General features: G+C 41.1%; 1 protein-coding gene across 3 annotated transcripts in view; it reads right to left on the minus strand.

Annotated features, from left to right (window-relative positions):
• Positions 1-21,727, minus strand: part of FSTL4 (follistatin like 4) — a 348,356-nt gene that overhangs the window by 106,351 nt on the left and 220,278 nt on the right. The window lies entirely within an intron of this gene.

A 21,727-nucleotide genomic window follows, 5' to 3' on the forward strand; every position in this document is an offset into this window, starting at 1 on the left:
CTAGCCAATACATTTTTGAGGAACAAAAATAGAGTTGCCGGGTTGAAACATGAAATTTTCTTTGTCATTCATCTTACCATTGGATCAGGAAATGAATCAGTTGCAGTGTCTCTTTTTGGCGTCCCATTTTATCTGCCCTTTTCTGCCATCTCCTCTAGCGTGTATGTTAGGGCCAGGCAGTGGACAGCAGTCTCAGGCGGAGCCATGAGACAAGTCAGTGGCCAGAGCCAACAAGCAATTAGGATCAGAGGAAATAAAAGAAGGCAGGACTAATAGAACAAACCAAGAACAAAAGCAATGCTAGAAACAACAACACACACTAGAGCTCAGGTAGACTGTGTTGCTTTAGGAAGACCACTGGAAAAGCAGGATAGGAAGAATATATTGGTAGGTATCACAGGTTAGGCTCACTTTGACCCAGAGTCTTGCCCATCCCAACAACTTGCAGTTGAGTTTTCACTACCATCTCCACACGCTCTCTTTTCTTAGGCAAAATGCAAGGTGTGTTTGTTTTTGAAGCGATAGAATTTACTTTTTACATAGGTATGTGTAGGTTAGAAACAAACCGATCACAAATATGGATTCTGCTATGGGAGTTGGGAGTGGGAGAGCTTGATTTGATGCAGCAGCAAGTATAATTCTGCAAACAAACACAGGAAGGACTAATTTTCACAATTGCATTTGTATTCAAGAGTAGCAAAAATAACTTTCACCATCCTTTCCTAATGCACTGTCACTTGCCTGAATATGCACAAACACAAAAAGCTTTTCATTCTTCAAAGAAGAAAAGGGGAGGGGGAAATGAAAAAGTCAAAATGAAAAATGAGTGCTCTGAACAAATCTTCAGCAGTCAATTTGTTAAGCAACCATGCAACTTTCTTGTGCTTGAAGCAACGAGATTTGTATATACCACAAAAGCCGTCTGTGGATTAATTATTTGATATTACTCTGTGTGAATGTGAATGTGGTAAATGAATGAAACACAGTTTTATCTAGGCAGTTGGCCAGAGAAGAAGCTTGTTGAGCCTATTTACTGCTGCAAATGAACACTGAGTTATAGACTAATCTATCAAACTGCTTCTGGCCTTTCCCATACAGCAATTTAACCTCTTCCAAGCTGAAGCCTGGATGATAAGCCAAACAAGAATAAATGGTTTAGAGTGGAATCACGAAGCAATCCACATAGTTCTTTCTTAGGGCGAGTGAACTGTATGCATTACAAATGTTTCCTAAATGGAATACAAACAAAAGTTTCAACCAAACTAAATAAATCGATTCCGCACACATCCGGCACCTCATTTTTAAAGTATTGTTCACAGACAATGTACCATATCAAAGACCAAAATACAATAGATTCTCACATTGATTTCAAAAAGGAATGAGTCTCTTCAAGTTTTGCAATTGTCTCAAAAGTGTAAGACTGTGTACACATTATGGGTGGAATTCAAACGAGGTCTAAGGAGATTGCTTCATCAGGGAAACAGATATGCTTGCACTGATGGAGCAATTTCCCTTCTCCTTCTCTTTGCACGTTGTTCTGGGGTTCTGCTGACCCCCAGAGCCATTTGGAGGAAGAAGAGGGAAAGTCCCATTGCACTAGCAGGACACATTGTGCTGGGGACAAAGCAAGGTCATCAGATCTCCCTCCTTCACTCGCACATCACATAGTGGCAGGGCAGATTGTCACCCAAAGATCCACTTGGCTCCTCATCAACTGTCTCAGTAGCCTCATCCCAATCCTCCTCCTATTCTGACCAGTCCTGTGACCTTTCATAGGCTGCCTCCTTTTGTCAGTGGGACATGGCAGGCTAAATTGGTGACAGTGGTAGGCAGCAGCAGGCAGTAACAGTCCTCCAAGCAGTGTTCTGTAGCTGAGTCCAGCTGTCATTATAATTTCCCAATATGCCTCAGAGTAACACAACACTGGGGGCACTGCAGGGGCTGAGCAAGGCAGCTGTCAGTGGTAGGCCTCACACTTTCCCAAGGATGCTGAATCTGACTGGTTTGACAAAGGTGGGTCTTCCTTTTTATGGTTTCATGGATAGCATGATTGAACTAAGTTGTTGCATGAGGTCCACTCACACAATGGGACTTGTCCCTCATCTGCTCAATCTGCTTTTGAGGGTTGGGAGAAGTCCCAGAACAGGTTGAGGTGGACCGTCCTTGGTGCCACACTTAATTCAACCCAGTATCATTATTATTTTGCAAGACTCTGCAGCAGTATTATCATTTCTTTTTTTTAGCTCAATATCCTATCAGAGAGAATAAAAGAAGGGTAGAAAGCATAATAGTGACAGGCCATCTCTGAAATGAACATTTGTGCTACTCAGCCCACACTTCTGCTATCGGCGTAACCTTAAGTCTAGACAAGAAGATAAGATGGCCAAGTGGCGTGACCTTTATAGATATATGTATGTGTTTGGCTGCTCATTGAAGAACACCACAAAGGCCAGCAGGATAATGCAGGGAGCCGAGTAATGGAGCAAAGGATACAGGAAAGGCCAAGCTGTGAAAAGCAGTCAAATATTAGCATGTTTCCCAGAAGGTCTTCCCCTCGCTCTGAAATGTACTAACAAGCAATTAAAAGAATCCATTTTCCAAACCATAACCATGATCAAATGGTTGCAACTAGCACATGATTGTTTACAGGGGTTGACTCATGGTGGCTTGCATGTTCCATGTGCAAGTAGCAGCCATCACAGAGGACATCAAAAATCTGCCCTCTTGTTTTGTAATACATTCCATCACCATTAGCTGCTAATCAATCTGCACCTTTACTGCCAGTAACAGAATGAGAACCTCCCACTGCAATTGCTAAATTTCACAGAAAGAAAAAGTGTGGAAGCCAGTTATTGGTTTTGGGGAAGATAAAATGGGGGAGTAACCACTTATTGAGCCCCATCCTAGAAGGCACTTGTGATGCTCTTGCAGATACACCAGCAAAGGCAGACATCTGATTTCTTCAGCATAATGTTAGAATAACAGAATCGTAGAATTGTAGAATTGGAAGGGATACTGATGGCCATCTAGTCCAACCCCCTGCAAACTCAACTAAAACAACCAAGACAGATGGCTATCCAACCTCTCCTTAGAAACCTCCAAGGAAGGAGAGTCCACCACCTTCTGAGGAAGTCTATTCCACTGTCAAACAGCTCTTACTGTCAAAAAGTTCTTCCTGATGTTTAATCAAAATCTCCTTTCTCATAACTTGAAGCCATGGGTTTGGGTTCTACCCTCCAGAGCAGGAGAAAACAAGCTTGTTCCCTCTTCCACGTGACAGCCTTAGATATATTTGAAGATGGCTATCATATTTCCTCTCAGTCTCCTCTTTACGAAGCTAAACATACCTAGCTCCCTCAACCATTCCTCATAAGGCTTGGTTTTCAGACCCTTCACCATCTTGGTCACCCTCCCCTGTTGCTTCATTTATTTTATAATCATAAGGAAGGTTTTGTATTTACCTTTTGATGACCCTACACTGTGCTAGCTGACACTCAAACAACTCCCACCTGCAGTCTCAATCTCAGTCTTTCTTTCTTTCTTTCTTTCTTTCTTTCTTTCTTTCTTTCTTTCCTTCCCTCTGGCTGAGGCGCCACATAAACCTCCCAGAGGATTTCACTCCAAAACATAACAAGCCTCTTAAAGAGGTATCCCCACAGCATTGCCATCATCACAATGAACAACCAAACATGACCATCTTGATGAAAATATTAACTGACTTGGCTAATTACCACTAAGCAATGTGTCGCTACTGTTGTGAATAAAAGAGCTCTGCTATCTTAGCTGGGCACTTCTTTTATGAGCCCTTGAGCCATCTGAAACTACAAAAGAGAAGTGTTGTTTGTCAGTAAATTCTAAAAGCAAGGGCTAAATGCTCTCAATTCATTCAGATATAGGGAAGAGAGGGAAACCTATGAATACAAAGTGACCAGTATTTTTATTGGCAGTAGAACAGAATATTGCAAAGCATAATTTAAAGCAAGTTGAACAATAAATCATAAATGATAGAAGAAGGAGGGGGGAACCCTGGGGGGAAAAATGGCCTTGGGAGCATCTGCTACTCTGAATCTTCCCAGAAAAGCTGATTTAGCCATACGCTTCATTCATAAGTGAATCCTAGCAGTCATATCCAGAGAATTTTCATGTCACTCAAATTTAACTAGAAAATAAATGCATAGGTGTTGCAAATGTATGGCAGTCTGGTCAAGGGCCTATTATTTAATTCATACAAACTCTTTATTTTATAAAATGTGGAGCATTTTCTTATCCTACTTCAGTATTATTTCAGACCCTTTGTTGGCTTCCATTAGGAGTGATGTTTGGTTGGCGTATATATGAAAATCATAGAAAAGAGAACTGAAGCTTGTCTTTACTAATAGGGTGGCACAACTCGCACCTCTGTATTTCCATTTTTCAATACTACCCGGCTAATTACTTACACCCTCTTCACTGTTGAGGAAGGAAAGCTAATCATGCATCTCTACATGATTGCAGAAGCTGCCACTGTTAGCTTGTGGGAAAGTCCTGAACTGAGTTGCTGCAAAGTGGAGGCTGGGGAGTCCGGCATGCCAGTTCCCTGAGGGGCCCAATCCTCAGCCCCACCTTATTTGAACACCCAAGAAATCCTTCCCCCTCCAAAGACACACTTTCAACCCTGATCAGAGTTTGGGATGTGGCAGGAGATCCACCACTCTACTCCACAACTGCCCCAGCAGGTTGTGGTTGCCCTAAAATATTGGCCACTGTGGGATTAAGCATCACATTTTGCGTTGTTGGTAAATATCATTTGGGGGTGGGGTGGGAGAGCCACTGCTGTTGCCAAATATTCTTGCTTCATCAACAACTTTTATCTTCAGTTTCACTTACTCTGGCACTGCCATTAGAAATGGAATCTGGTCTTCTACACCCAATAAAAAATGGGACAAGACACAATAGCAACAAAGCTCTCCTGCATTCATTAACCATAAGAAGCTCCTTGAGTTTGGCGGGTTAGTTTACTCTTTCCTTCTACAATCATGAGAGTTAGAAATCAACATTTTACACCACGAAGCAAAGATTGCTATCCTTAACAGAAACTAGCAGGCAATAACCAGCCTGTTGTTCTATTTCTGGGTAAAATGTTCAAACAAATTCTTTTGAGAAATATATTGACCCCTCTTTCCTTTATGAAATATGCATCTGCTAAATCATTTTGATCAATGGCTGATTGCTGTGGAGACTTACGAGGACTCCGGCCTCAGGGAAAGTCGTAAAAGCTTCAGCCACTGAGCCACTTTTAGTATTCCACAGTTTCAAAAAATATGATGTTTATAGCAGAGGCAATCTGTTCCCTCAAGGTTTCTTTCAAATTGTTCTGATAAGGGAAGAATCCAGTAGTTCATTATTTCTAAATGTTGAGCATCCTCCAGACATAATTGTATTAGCACTTAGTTACAAGGCTTGAAATGCAGCACTCATGCACTGCTTTATTATTTCCTGAGATCATGTTTATTATGCTAGATACAAACCTTGTTACTCATTCCCATCATTTCATGCATTAGACTCAACAGCCAATTATTACCAATGCATCAGGGAAGCAACTCTATGCATGTTTACTTGGAAGAAAGCCTCGGGTGTGTTTTCATGCAGATGTTTTAAAGATTTGTATACTACTCCTCAGTGTAAATATTGCCAGGAAGGCTAACTAAATAATGGGGGTGGGGGAGTAATGAAAACAAAGCATCAAAACAGTAACATCAATTAAAAATACAAATGGCAAACAGCAGGTATGAACAGGTAAGGATGTTAGTGGTCCCATCAGTAGGAGAAGCATAGAGAACAGACAACCAATACAGGGCCCTTTCAGTGGCAGCCCCCATTATGGAACCTCCTCTTAAGGGAAATCAGGCATTTAAGAAACATGTCCGGATTCCTCACCCCCCAATTTGCCCAGGCTTTGGGACAGTGGTTTTATGAACTTTTTACACTGTCACTTTTAACAGCTCTCTCTGCAATATTTATCATTATCATTATTGTTATTTCCTTGCAGTAGCACATGAAAGCTCTTACCAATAATGAACGTGGTCTCTAAGGTGCTACTGGAAGGGGGGGAATTGTTTCAACTACGGCAGACCAACATGGCTACTTACCTGTAACTAGAATTCTTGTTATTGTTATTATTCTCTTTCCGTCACCATGTGGTTCCAGGTCAGGTTTCATCTAAAAATGATAATACGATACACAACAACCCCACCTTACGTAGCGTATTTTCAATTATTTTGATGTAATTTTACTACAGTGAGCCACCTTGGGTTTCTTTTGGCGAGAAAGGGCGGTTTATAAATTTAAAGTAGTACAGCAATAATAACAATTCTGATGCACATTGCACCCAATGCTTTATAATCAGACTTTTGCTTGCACAATGGGACATCACCTTCCTCTCCTGCCTCCTGCAGCTCCCTATGGACCCCAAAACTTAGCTTCAAAGGGTCCCTAATCAGCTGCACCAGCAAGATCCAGTTCCCCAGCCCTGCTATAATAACACTACTGCATCAGGATGAGTAATCGCAAAACAAGACATTGGATCATTTATTTCTTATTCTTGCCTGAGAATAAGTATGTGTCACCATCAAAAGACTCAAAATTAGCTGATGACCGCGGATTTCTTCCTTTTGAAAGGGCGGCTTAAGCACAACTTCCTTTTGTATCAATCCTATCTTTGTTTCTGAAGCATATTGACTGTTCTGATTATTGAGAAAGATGGCATTTCCTTAGATGATTTGAACTAATTAGTTGTCTTTTTAGTGGTCTTTTTTAAATATAAAAAACAAAGTTTCCTGTTGCAGCTTCAAAGCCTTTCTACTGAAGCTCAACCAGACCTGCCACCATGAAATTCTTGGCAATGGAAAAAGGACCTCTGTTTACGTTTTATTTCTAAGGCCATTTTTCTTTAGAAATCCTCACATCAGTAAAAGCACGAATGCATGCTGAGCCCAGGGTAACTTGCTAGCATTTCTCAGTTCTGTGTGAAATCAGCTTGATATCTCAATGTGTTCATTAGAGTCCAGTGTATCTGTCTATCATAAAAGAGCAAAGCATTCAATAAACATCAATTAATGGCTGGAATCTTTCCATACATCTAACTTGGTGAATTGAAAGATGGGTAAATGGACCCAAACACACACAGAGAGAGTGTGTGTTTAAGAAAGACCTATTTATTTTTTTTAAAAAAATGTGTTTGAGAGATAACACCACTCTTCCATGATAAATTTATAGGGAGGTACCTTTTGTAATTTAAGAAGTACATAGTTGGTAGACTCTATACAGAACATAACTTTGGTACAAAAAAACCCTTATCATATAGTTGGGACTGACTCCAGGAAGCATGAAGCCAACAGCCATGACATACTAATGAAGTATGGAGATGTCTGATGTGATCAGTCCCAAATGCATGGTAAATTGTTTACAAACTTCATGACTTCTGCATGAGGCATTTCAATGTGCAAGTAGGAATGCCTGAACAACAAATTTACTGGTGCTCAGCCACAGATCCAACCCATTTTGTGTCGAGTTTTAAAAAGGAGGCACAGTAAGCCCTCGTATAAATTCTACACATTTTACATGCACTTTTTACATATAATGCACACTTTCCCACGTACTCATGCATATACTGTACATTTTCCACGCATCTTTCATGTAAAACACAAGCTTTTGTGCACATGTTTTGCACACTGAAAATGTGTTGCAAAATCTGGAGAAATCTGACCAGATATCTGCAAGAAAGTTCAGATCAGATCTGAAAGTTCAGATCAGAGCATCAGAAAGTTCAGATTGAAAAGTGGACTGAACTAATCCTCGCCCCACCCCCATCCATATATAGATGCCGTTTTCAGTAGCTGTGTCATCTGTTTGAATGGAGCCTTTGATTCAGTCAGACAGCAGCCCCCCCCCCACAGTGCCAATTGCAAGATTTAGCTGCGACTGAAGATTTATAATTTGTAATTCCCTGTGAGGATGATATTCTTACTAATTCTTTTCTCATCATGGAAAAATTATACCGAGCACAACTTTAACCACCACACTCTATTCTCTTAGGCATGATTCTATCTTTTACAGTTTATTTGGGGAGCACAGAGATTAACAGGTATATTCTGAGCCTGTAGCAAGAACTGAGCAGGCAGTGTGGGCTTGGTTCATTGTTAACAAGAGCTACAATCCCCAAATACCACACTGAACATGAACTGTAAAGGACGATAATTGAAGAAGTGATTTTATCTTCTTTTCATCATTAGCACAAAGGAAACTTTGGCAGCTCAGATGAGTAAAACAATTGTTCTGGCACACTCAACATTGCCTTATGCCCAGGATCACGATGCCTACAGTTTCTGTACTCTATTACACTCTACAGTGGTACCTCGGGTTAAGTACTTAATTCGTTTCAGAGGTCCGTACTTAACCTGAAACTGTTCTTAACCTGAAGCACCATTTTAGCTAATGGGGCCTCCCGTTGCTGCCGCGCAGCCGGAGCACGATTTCTATTCTCATCCTGAAGCAAAGTTCTTAACCTGAAGCACTATTTCTGGGTTAGCGGAGTCTGTAACCTGAAGCGTATGTAACCTGAAGCGTATGTAACCTGAGGTACCACTGTATTCAGGCTTTCCAAAGTGCATGGGAGCCTCCACAAATCACCCTTGAACACACAAAGTGCAATGCAGATGGGTTGGAGCTACGATGCTCAAGCACGCGCCCCTTTTCCTCATGGCTCTGAATCATTTTTGTACATATTCATTTCACAGCACCTTTGTTTTCCTTTGGATGCTTAAAACACTTACCAAGATCGTTTTTCATTAAGACCCTACAATTCTTTCAGAAAGGGATGGCTCTACAAAATAAGTAGGTTGAGGCTACAGTTTACCTCTGGTGTGCTCACAGCACTGCTGAAAGGTCTCTGCTTTGTCACTGCACTATTGTCTTCAAATAATAAAGTGTCTGTCAGTAGCTGCAACCGTCCTTTTCTTAAGTGTCAATACAGAAGTCACTTTAAACACACACACACACACACACACACACAACCTATTTAAATCCAGTCTTTTCAAGACCTAAGTGACAGAACAAAGTAAATACCTGCAGGACCACATCCAAGGGTTCATGTTCCGGCATAATGCCATCTACTTACCCATCTTCCAGTGGTGGTGAAAGAACAAATATACACATGCTTGCTAGGGATGTTTTTCGTAAAAGGTGTCTAGAATGATTGAATCGCCTTGAGCTCATGCACTTTGAAAAAAAGGAAAGTTGCCTACCTTGCCAATTTATGAGGTTTCCAGACACAAAGGCCTGAATTCAACTAACCTGCCACACCGGTAGAAGCCAGCGCAAGAGCTCCAGCTAGCACAATGGGGCGTCTCCCCAAATCCACTCTGGAAGGTCAGGAGAATTTCCAGAACACAGCACAGAGGGAGGACAGGAGGGATTGTTCCATCTGGCACTGATGGAATGATTGGAAGATCACAGCCTTAAACTCCTTTCTACTTTGTTAAATTTTTCCTTGGAATTATTTTGGATGCAGCATGGGCTATGCTGAAGTCACTGGCCAAATCAGGATGAGGAGTATCTGTCAAAATAGCTGGTAGTCATAATAAATTTTGTTCATCTTTCAGGTGCTATAAGATTCTTTGTCGTTTTTATCTGAAAAGGAGCTGGAATGCCTATAGGCTTAACGAAGTTTTTCCCCTTTGTGGGCCATTTATAGTCCATAACCGAACATCCGGGAACTGAGGCAAAGGAGAACCATGAAGGCTCTTTGTATCATCCTTGAATAAAAGGAACTATTAGTCCTTCTTTCTGTCTCACTCTGACAGGGCAATCTCATACATGTTTACTCAGCAGAGAATTCAATTACTCCCAGTTTAGTGTGTGCAGCAAGGGTGGGGGTTGATGGGGGGGTTGTGGTCTAGCAACAGTTGGAGAGCCACAAGTTACACTTACACACACACACACACACACACACACACACACACACGCTGTGCAGTGTTATGCTCTGAGGCAATGTGTACCATTCCTGTAAGTTCACACCACAGTCTTGCATACCATTTTTATATCTCTGTTTAAAAAATAATAACTGATTGGATCTTCCTTTTTGAAAACACTCCCGTATAGCTTTGAAAAAACAACACTATATGCATCCTCATTCTTTCAATCAGTCAGTAGAGTATCATTTACAAAAGGGGGGGGAAATGTGCATTTTGGCTTGTGTGTATGTTTGCCTGTGTCTGTGAAGGGGATAGTGCCAGCACTGGGAAAATATGCAGCAAGCAGATCATTATTTGTAGATCAGGGTAAGTAGAAGTAAGGACACGCCATCAACCAGAGAGAGAACAAGAACTGCAGGTGTTCCCATAGGCAAAGACCATTATCATTGTGCCACTGCCCAGCTAAACAACCAGCTGCTCAGATGGATGCTCAATTACCAGAACTCAATGTGCAATTACATTGTACTTGCATCCAGAACAATGCTCACAAATGAGTGTATAAATTTCTCAGGAGCTGACCTTGGTTTCCCCCCCAGAATGTTAGCCTTATTAGACACCATTGGGCTCCAAGAACAGCAACACAAATGCTCTCCTTTATATCACATAAACACTTTTCTTTCAGCCAATCTCAATTTTTGCAGTAATAGAGATAAAATAGGCAACCAGAGTTATAAGAGCAGTTGAGAAGATGGGTTTTCTACATATCAAGTTGCTAAAGGCATTAGTGCACCAAATCTAGATTGTCGCAGGAAGGGAACAATGGTGCCGCCACCCACACTCCTGCCCCCCAATAAGGCAAATAGGCTTTTTGATCAATAGATTCAAAAAACTAAGTAAAACACTTAAACCTTACCGTACTAGCAAATAATGTTACAAAGCTACAATTCAGTTTATAGGACAGAAACCTGGTGAATGTTGACATTTACCAGTACACTTAACATTTTAAGAGACCAGTGGGAAATGCCAGAAAACTCTGACATTTACTATTAAATATGAAGGATCATTATGCATCTTTGCCTAATGACCAATTTCCTTCCTAATTTTTATTGCTCACCTGTAAGTGTCAACATTTTCCCACACGAATATCTAAAAATGAGCATCTGGAGGAAATACTTCATTGTATCTCCTTGATGATATTTAGGCCCACCTGTTTCAATGCTCTGGGTGTTTTAATTTATGAGATGGTTGGTTTGGGGTTGTTTAACTATATTGTTTATGCTTGCTATCTTTGTTGACTGTGTAAGCTGCCTTGAGTGGGTGGGAGAAAGGCAGACAGGTGGGCTAGGGTAACATTAATGATAGGTAAAGGTAAAGGTACCCCTGCCTGTACGGGCCAGTCTTGCCAGACTCTAGGGTTGTGCGCTCATCTCACTCTAGAGGCCGGGAGCCAGCGCTGTCCGCAGACACTTCCGGGTCACGTGGCCAGCATGACAAGCTGCATCTGGTGAGCCAGCGCAGCACACGGAACGCCGTTTACCTTCCCACTGGTAAGCGGTCCCTATTTATCTACTTGCACCCGGAGGTGCTTTCGAACTGCTAGGTTGGCAGGCGCTGGGACCGAACGACGGGAGCTCACCCCGCCGCGGGGATTCGAACCGCCGACCATGTGATCGGCAAGTCCTAGGCGCTGAGGTTTTACCCACAGCGCCACCCGCGTCCCAACATTAATGATATTTACTAGTAAACTTCAATAATCTCAAATATTGCAGTCCTAGGCTGTCAGAAATCTGTGGGTCATATCCACGTTAGAAGTAAAGATATGTCCATATCCTCATTTTCAGAGATATGCCCATGGAATACAATGAGAATGCCTCCTCAGTAAACTTAAAATTCTATACTTTACCTGGGAGGTGGAACCATTCAACCCTGTAGGACTTACTTCTGAATAGAAATGTAGAGGACTGCATTGTGGCAGAGAAATCCTATTGTGATCATGGGGAGAATCCATGGTGTGGCTCTCACTGTTTCCTATGCCCTCTTGACTGGAGGTGGAAGCAGGTGGCATGAGGAGAAATAAGTATATGCCAGTTCTAGGAATAAGAGAATCATAGAACTGTAGAGTTGGAAGGGACCACGAGGGTCATCCAGTCCAACCCACTGAAATGCAGGAATCTTTTTGCCCAACGTGGCACTTGAACCCACAACCTTGCCAACAAAAAGTGGACAAAAATGCCATAAAGACAGCACCAGGCAAGGTATCACTGGAGAGGCTATTTCATAGCTGGGGTGCCATAGCTGAGAAGGCCCTATCCCATTCCCCAAACACCCCTCCCAACAAGGTGACTGCCTACAGTGGGGAGCATCTTGTATCCAACCCTGGAAAATTAGGGATCTAAAATGTGTGTGGAGCCTCTGAAGATATAGGAGGCTTCCTGCTCTAGTTGCCTTCTAACTCATGGAAGGCAACAAAAAAAGGGGGCAGCCAGAACTTGTGCGTTCATCCAAACTCCCCTCCAGTGTGGTAACTTACCCATTTAAAGAACATTGGAACAGAAATCCTATAATAATGCAGTAATGTACAGAGAAAGAAGAAGAAAATGTTTAAGCTTCTGTGATCTTATTTTATCTCTTCCTAGTGTGTTGTCATAGCTGTTATACATTTCTATGCACTTAGTACAATTTCCCCAATTGTTAGGATTTATTTTTTTATCTTGGGAGTTCCCTTCTCTGCTCCTTTTTACACCAAGCTGCTTCTTTCTTCCATTTAGATTCTTTAATGCTTCTTGATGAAAGTACTTCATACTCATGCAATACTTGTGACTAATTAGGACACTGATCTCATGCTTGTCATCATTTATGAAAGTGAATAAGCCCCTTTCTAACAAATTATTATTTGAGCTGGCATGGCAAAGTGAATGACAACCAGAGAGAGAGAGAGAGAGAGAGAGAGAGAGAGAGATGGGTGGGTGGTTTTTTGTTTTGTTTTTTGTCATCTGTGAACAACTCATTTCAAGCCTGCAAGTTGCTGTACCATTTCCCCCCGCCAAAGAGGGAGAAAAATAACAATTCTTCAAATAGCAAGCTTATACTAATGTTGCATGGATATGTCAGTCTCTTTCAGTGCAGCAAAAGACACAAAATCAGACTTTGGCTTAAAATATCAGTCTCTTTATGACTGCATTTGTCAGGCTGCCTGAACATAAGAGATACACAATTCATGCATTCAGATGGAAAATATGCTGGCTAAAATTGAAGAATTGGCTTTGGAAATATGGCATCATATGCTAGAAGCAGATTGGCAGATGGTCATTTTTTCCAGTTGCTTCTCGTTTCCCATTTCATGTCATGTCTAGTCAATAACATCCCCCTCCCACTCTAAAAAAAGACATAGCATTAGAGACATTTTAGAATGTCTCCATTTTTAGTTTGTAAGTTAGCACAAGACATACAAAGTAGCAAAAACTATATAAAATTAGGCCATCATTTACTGATGTAGGACTTTCAAGACTTCTTTCAAGGGATTCTTTCCACAATGAACTTTCCCATGCTAACATCTAATGCACAATGTGCAGTGGTGTGGTTTTTTTGTTTTGGTAGGCAGGAATAGTCACGCATGTGACCTGTAGTACAGGAAGGGGAAACAATAGGCCAAGGGGCTGAATACAACCCTCTGGGTGACTTTACTTAGCCCTTGGGAGTCTCCTGAGACACATTTATTTTTCCAGGCTGAATCCCTCAGTAATCCTGCTCTGTGGCCTTCTCAAGTGTTTTTGTCTGGTTAGAATACATCATTGAACTCTGATAACACCCCTTGCAGGCTCGGCCGTCGTGAGCTCCGCCACCCATTGAATGCCATGTATGCAGGAACAGAAAAGACCTCAGTACCACTTGTTTTTGGTTCAATCAGGCCACAACTTTATTGACTACAGGTGTAAGTGAGTCTGACTAATGCATTGGTTATCTCCTGCATCAACCAGCCTTCTGGAAGGTTTTCCTGGGGTCGAGGACATGATGTCTCCCACCAGCCATTGGGCATCCTCTGAGGGCTACGGCAATGGCAGCAGGGGCGTGCCTCAACTGCCATGCCATGGACAAGGTGAGCAGACTTGCTGGGTGGGGGGGGGAGTGTGTGGAGAGTATGTAGCCTACCACTGCTTTTTCCTCTGGTATGTGGCCCTGGAATGTTGCTGAGAAGGGAAGGTTGCCTTTGACCTGAAAGAGGTTCTTCCCTCCAGTTGTAGTGGTACAGTCCAGGCACAGCTGGTAGAGCCTCACAAGAACTAGACCTTTATAAGTTTACCTTGCAATGTGTTCATCGCAACTGGTAACTTCTGAAAGCAAAAGTATTTTTGTCCACGTATAAACGATACACAGATAACAGCATTGGGTTTTAAGGGAAATAATACTCCTCTTCCATATAATTAAACTGTCAGGGGAATTTGATATTTTGATCTATTTCTGTCTATAAAACTCAATGAATAATAAAAAAACCAACTCTTGCAAATGTAAACACTGAAGAGAATTCTGTTATAACAATTATTTGATGAAACTCTTTTGGTCTCCCAAATACCACACGTTGAAGCTAATCCCAGTAAGCTGCAATAATCTTTCAGTGTTTGCTCTGAGCCCATCAGCTCAGAATTTTGACGATCAGTCCAACTTCATTTCTCAATTTAATGGCTTAGAAGGTTATTTGGGTTATTCAGGCAGTGATATGCTGGAAGTTTTCGCATATATTCATAATGTACCCACATAATGTACCCATAATGTACCCACATGGATTACCAGTACTGGGTAATACAGAACTCATTGAGTTTAGGGCACTTTTCGCTGGGAAACAATGGAAATGAGCCACCAGAAGAGCTGTAACTTAGTGGTAGAGCATCACCTTTGCAGGCAAAAGTTCTCATGGCATCTTCCCTGGCATCTCCAAGTAGGACTGGGAATGTCCCCAGCATGAAACTCCAGAGAGCAGCTGCCAGTCAGTGTTGACGATACTGACCTACCGGTATATGTATTCATGGTCTGCATCAGAATATAACAGGTTTCTATGTTCTCGTTTACAGAGCTGCAATCCTGGATGACGCAACCATAGTGATTTGAATCGAATTTCTATCTGCTATAGATAATCGGTCTTGTACTCAGCTCAGATGTCTCTCTAATAGCTACAACCCTAACTCTGTGCATCACCCAGAAAGAGGACAAAAATAGCACATATTTGCATGGCGTTTGCACAAAATGTGAACATGCTGATTTATATGTGTAGTTGCTAATTTATAAGTAATTGCTGCAAAAGAAATAAAAGTACAATGTGGAAGACTGTGACTAGGTGACCTGTGTGCCTATTCTGCCTGAGGTCCAGACACTAGCTGCTGGTGAGCAGCAACAAGGCTCCAGTTTGCCTTTCTTATGGTTCTTTATCTTTAAACTGGACTTGAACCAGACAGCGGCCTTTCAAACTGAGAACAGCCACCCTAAATTCAATGCACCACTAACTGTGTTAAGCCCATCATTTGCAATGCAAACTAACTGTGCACAACATTCATTAGTTTACACTCATTGTCTGTCTCAGACAGGAAGGCCTCTTCATTCCTTCTCAATAGCCAAACTAAGTGTGTGGGGGGGGTAGCATTTGGGGCTGCAGTCTTCACCATACTTATACTAGGAAAGAAGTTTCATTGACACAGTTGGATTTGTTTCTGAGTAAACATCCACAGGATTGTGCTGCTATATAGGCAAGATCTGGAAAGAGCTGTTATGCTATCCCAGATGACTTGTTACTTTTTTTCTCATGCAAAAAGAGCTCTCATAAAGCACTTCTGAGCTGCTTTAGCTGCAAGATGTAGACTAATGTTACATTGCAACATTATTTCCCCCCATCCAGTGTAAAATGTTTCCCATTGTCAGACGCAGGAAAACACCCCCCCACCCCCGGTCTTCTTTAAAATGCAACAAAATAACCAATAATGACAAATGTGTTTCACAAAAATTCCACAATCCCATAGGTACAGCAGATTTCCTGGGCGTTGATTAATATTGGGTCTAGATGATAAATGAGATCTCCTGCTACTTCACAATTGCTAGTGGAAAGGAAGAAATTTCTATTCATGGATCAAAGCTGCAAAATTATAGAGCATGAAAGGACCTGGGTTAACTAATCCAGTCCCTTGTGCCGTGCAGATTCACTGGAACTAAATCATCCCAGACAGAAGTTCACCTGGGCTCTGCTACAAAACCTCCAGAGAAGGATATTCTTCACAATATTAGTGTGTGCGGCACAAATGTTTTTGTTTTAAAAAATAAACATTCTGCCAGAATGCATATTTGACTGCTTCCTTAGTCCACACCATAATGGGAAACAAAAAGCCTCTTCTGCAGGGCAATCACAGGGGTATTGACCTGTGATATTGGGGCCCATGCACAGAGATAAGATGAAACTGCATCGACAATACTGGGGAATGCAGCTCCAGTAATTGTTTTGCTTCCTTCTTCCTCTTATTTTTGAAAAATCTTAAACATGCATGCATGTGCTCAGTCATCATGCAAAGTTTGCTCTTAGGCCTCCATGCTCTGTCGGGGATTATACGTGGAGAATGCACCAAATTAGCAAAATATCAAAGTATGGTTTCCAAAGGCACTGGACCCAATCATATTTGAAGCAATTTGCGAGGCTCCTGTACATTGAAGTTTGTTGGATTGTTCCCCCCCCATATCCCCCGCTTGGCCACAACAAGGCTATCACACTGAATTGCTTATAATTCATTCTTGTGGGAGGCATCAAATAAATAGGCTGTTTAATAATATTGTTGCAGAGTATATTTTTGAGGCACGCATGGCTCAAAGGCAATCGTTTCAGTCACTTTGAAGGAAACTTCATTTCTTCCCTGAGGAGGCTTAAGTATCATCTTTCAACATTGCCTCCGTCTGATGTGGGACGAGAGAAAGTCCCTTGCTTCCTATGGCATCTTTGAAGTGTGGCTACGGCATAGCTTACAGGAGAAACAAATCAATGTTGGTAAACTAATGAATTATTTCCTACTTTGGCACCAAAAACCTGCAGGGACACGAAAGGAGACCACAGACTGAAGTAACTAAGACTGGTGGGTAAAGTATAGCATCCAACTGGCTGATATTTTTGGACCATGGTAGTTTTGTCCTGTGGATTTCAGAGCTAGGCTGCAATCCTAGACACACGTACCGGGGAGTAAAGCTTATTGAATTCAGTGGGATTTACTTCTGAGAAGACGCACATGAGACTGTGTTGTGAGAACATCAGTGAACATCAGTGCATTGCTTGCTGCTGTCTTGGACTGCACAATAAAGCATTCAGCAGATGGGCTGCACATTCACAGTTGTGTGTTGGACCAGTCTCCTCCTCCTTGTCCCTCTTCATTGTCTCCCATCACCAAGGCTCTGAGCCTTCTTCCCTTAGGATCCCCAGCAGGGCTTCCCTCTGTGACATATTCTGTGGGCCCGTGACTACTGAAATGATTTCAAGGGAACACAAGGCAGCAACAGGGGAATGAAGGCTGAGAAAGGCCCTTTCTGATTGCAATAATTTAGTCGCAGTTCTTAGGATCCAAACCTACATACAGTGGTACCTTGGTTCTCAAACTTAATGCATTCGGTCCCTCTGTTCCAAAACCAAAGCGTTCCAAAACCAAGGCATGCTTTCCCATAGAAAGTAATGCAAAATGGATTAATCCGTTCCAGACTTTTACAAACAACCCCTAAAATAGCAATTTAACATGAATTTTACTATCTAACGAGACCACTGATCCATAAAATGAAAGCAATAATCAATGTACTGTACTATAAAATAAATAAGACAGTATTGTAGATTATAAAAATTAAAATTTATTTTTTCTTCTTCCCTGCACTGATGATAGTCATTGTTTGGATGGGGGGGCTTTTACTTTTATCTATTTTTACAGTCACACAATCAGTCAGTCAGTCAGTCAATCAATCAGTAGCTGAACTGGGTTCCACACAGTCACAAAAACAAATTAATCAAAAAAGCCTCAAAAACAAAAATGGAAATTAAATAGCAAAAACAAAAGCGCCAAGCTTAATCCGTTCTGGAAGTCCAAAATGTTCAAAAACCAAGCCGCATCAGATGTTTGGCTTCCAGAACACTTACTTCCGGGTTTTCGGAGTTTGAGAACCAAAGCATTTGAGAACCAAGGTACCACTTTATATGGAGAAGCAACCAAAGGCTTATGACTCTTACACAACAACTGCTCTTTCTTAACACCTCTGCAGGACTGATTCTGCAGCAAGGCAACAAACAAATGCTGGCCTGCCCAGGAGCTGTAATTTATTTCTTAAAATAGCAGTACATGCACATTGCCTTGCCTGTAATTGAAAACCCCAGTGACAAAAGACACACACAGACTGCTATGCAACAACAAGTATTACTGGAAAGCGCAACATGTGAGCATCCAGAGATGCAATTTGAGAACACCCAAAAGGAAAGAATAGGGAAGGCTTTGTGAGCTTTGTGAGAGCTAGACGAGATTCGGAAAGTACCCGATGCCATTATTTGTGGATTGGCCTGCCAACAGGGCCATGCTGTTGTTAGCAGCCCCAATAAAACGATTTCCCCCCATAACTGGGCTGTAGTGTAGCAGACAACACAAGATGGCTTTGCTTCTGAAACCACAGTGTACTTCTGTCTTATTATATAATGTTTGGAAGCTGAGCCAAGCCACCATGAATTAATGTCATTCTGGAGAACTCTAGTGAGCATTAAGTTTATAATATACAGAGACTTTAACTTCAGTGTTAATTGCATGTTATTAATTCACACTGTGTTGACAAGACAGAATCATTGCGATTGAATACATGTTGTCCTTCCCTTTGACACACTTGTATTGCTAATTGACCTGCCCACATTGATTATATTACGCAGCGCTAGGAGATGGCATTATTCCACCCCCAACCAGAACATCACACCTGCCAACTTTGCTCCCCTCTTTGTCTCTTTAGGGAATGACATAAAGGTGAAGCTAGAAGGGACTTGCCTAATTTTAATGACCTCCAGTCAAATTTCATTCCAAAAGATCTATCCACAAGCAGTCATCTGAGCATATTGAAAGTCCTACTCAGCTGGGCTCTAAGCTTTCCAAATTGCCAGATTGTTTCCATGCCAATTAATTGGGATCATGCTATGCTGCAGCTCATAGCTGCTCTTATTCCTGTTTATTTATTTTTGGTAGGTCATTGTATGTTGAAAATAGGCAGGTTAGGAACTTACTAGCGCATCTCCAATGGCTGGTTCACACATGCATGTTCATCAGTTGATGAACACATGACCAAGTGATAACTTACATGTAGGATACAGTCGCCACAGAGCAAACAGCATGGATCAAAATCCCACAGACATTGCTTTCATATGACTGCACATCACTAAAAACTTATTTTTGTTTAGGCACACCTATCCATGGATTTCCTTTTATTCTGTATGTTTGCTTTTAAAACTGTTGAATGTTTTACCATTTCTATTGTTTTTAAAAGCCATTTTATTGCCACTATTGATAAATATTTCTTTCATTCCATTTTATGAAAGCTGTTTAGAGATTTTTTTTGATGCAGTGGAATATAAATCTTGCTTGGCAAATAATATAAATAATTATTTCAATCTAAATAGTTACCTGAGGGAGCAGCTTACATATTTGATGGTAAGTAATCTTTTTTTAAAAAAACAAGCAAACAAAACAGGATTTATATATCATTTAATTATCAAAACCTCCCCATGGCTTACCTAAAATATAAATTAAAATAAGCAATAAAATCCTATGTTAAAAATAAGCTGAGAGATATATTAAAAATATGTTATATTTACATGTCTGGGCAGGTTTGCCTAAACTAGAAAGTTTTCAGTAGATGCCAAAAAGAGTACAGCGAAGGCACATGCCTAATCTATTCCCCTGGAGGGAATTCTTATTTGCTACAGGTGAATTTGCAAATGGCTGTTTTGCTAGCCTGATTAAAATAAACTTCTGGTCAGCTGAACACTGAAGGCACTAGAAATACTACATATAGGTTCACAAAGCTTGTCTAGCATTCATAATCACAACTTTGTGGTAGTTTGTACCCAAATGGCAAAATGGATTCATTTATGGGAAGATCAGAAAGTCTGGGGCACAGTCTGGCAATCCTGCAGTCCCAGTTGCACACAGGAAAGCCATAAAGTTTTAAAAACCTAAGGGTAGCCATAAAACTAGACAGCATAGCTCATCAAATCCGCAAGGTTACACTTCCTTTAAACTGCTGCCAGACACAACAACAACAATAATAATTTTTTATTTACATCCTGCCCATCAGGCTGAGTTTCTCCAGCCATTCTGGGTGGCTCCCAATAGAATATTAAAAACACAATAAATACACCAAACTTTAAAAACTTCCCTAAAGAGGGCTGCCTTCAGATGTTTTCTAAAAGTCAGGTAGTTGTTTATTTCCTTGACATCTGATAGGAGGGCATTCCACAGGGCAGGTGTCACTACCAAGAAGGCCCTTTGGAACAAGTCTGATACAACTTTGGGGAGAGTACATTAGATTTGGATTTAGTGATGTCACTGAGCTAAGATATTTATTAGGTTGCAAAGCATGCTCAACAATTTTAATTTCAAAAGCCTGCCAACATCCCCAAAGGAAGGCCAGCTTAATCTTGTACAGATCAGAAGACTGATGGTGCTATATTGGTATAAGCCTGCCATAGACATGTTGTGTACATTGCTACCCCGTAGCAGAACTGGCAGTGGATAAAGTCCCATTCATAAGATGAACAAGTGCAGAGCAAATCTAGCTGAATACTGCATTTTGGGGTTCAACCAAATGAAGTAGATTAAAAAAGAAGTAGCTGCTTAATAAGGAGTTCTTTGACTATGTTAATTGAAGTTACAAAGTACGTAAAAGAAGAAGAAACCAAATTCCTAATGCACTCTGTTAAATCATGTTGCATAAAAGCATAGTTCCTTGAAAGGCATCCATCAAATAACAAATCTGGAATTTTGCTGTAAATCATTACTCAGGAAAAAACTGGTTCCTTGAAAAGTCATTCATTAAATCAAGCCACAAGCACACATTTTTGAGTACAACAAACTGAATTAGCAGATAACTTTATTAAATAAATATGAGTTTAAATATGAGTTTCTGTGTTGCTAAATAAAAATAACATTAATAATATTAATCATTATGATTAATAGTAATAACCTTCTTGTCACTCTAGGAAATAATTAGAGTGGTGAACTCTTATGTGTTATGTTATGTGTGGTAAGCATTTTTTCAGATCTTGCTTTCTTTTCACATTTCATGTATTGGTGGAACTTGCAAATATGTGACTTGGGAGCTGATACTTGTTGCCATAAACACAGAATTATGATCCCTGAATTCTTCTCCAACTTGGATTTTACTCCAAGCTGGAGAATTGCTCTTTTATCTACGTCCATCAAATATGCCCCCACTCAACTCCCTAAAAAAAACAAACTCACAAAAAGCCCTTGGGAAACCACAATTCCAGTCTGTGGCATTTACTATTGACACTTTGCTACACTGTGCAGCATCACATCAGGTTGTCAGGGATTAGTTGTGATTCCTGCATTGTAGGAAGTTGGACTAGATGACACTTTGGGTCCCTTCCAACTGTACAATTTGATGGTTCTAGGTGGCAGAGAGGTCTTCCTGCCCTCCTACCTATTGCTCAGAACTGTTGAAGTGCCAGCCCATGAAGTCAAGTGAGAGCTTGTGGGGAGATTATGTGGGAGAGGAAAGGAATA

The sequence above is a fragment of the Podarcis raffonei genome, chromosome 2 (genome assembly GCF_027172205.1).
Source record: "Podarcis raffonei isolate rPodRaf1 chromosome 2, rPodRaf1.pri, whole genome shotgun sequence".
Taxonomy (NCBI): domain Eukaryota; kingdom Metazoa; phylum Chordata; class Lepidosauria; order Squamata; family Lacertidae; genus Podarcis; species Podarcis raffonei.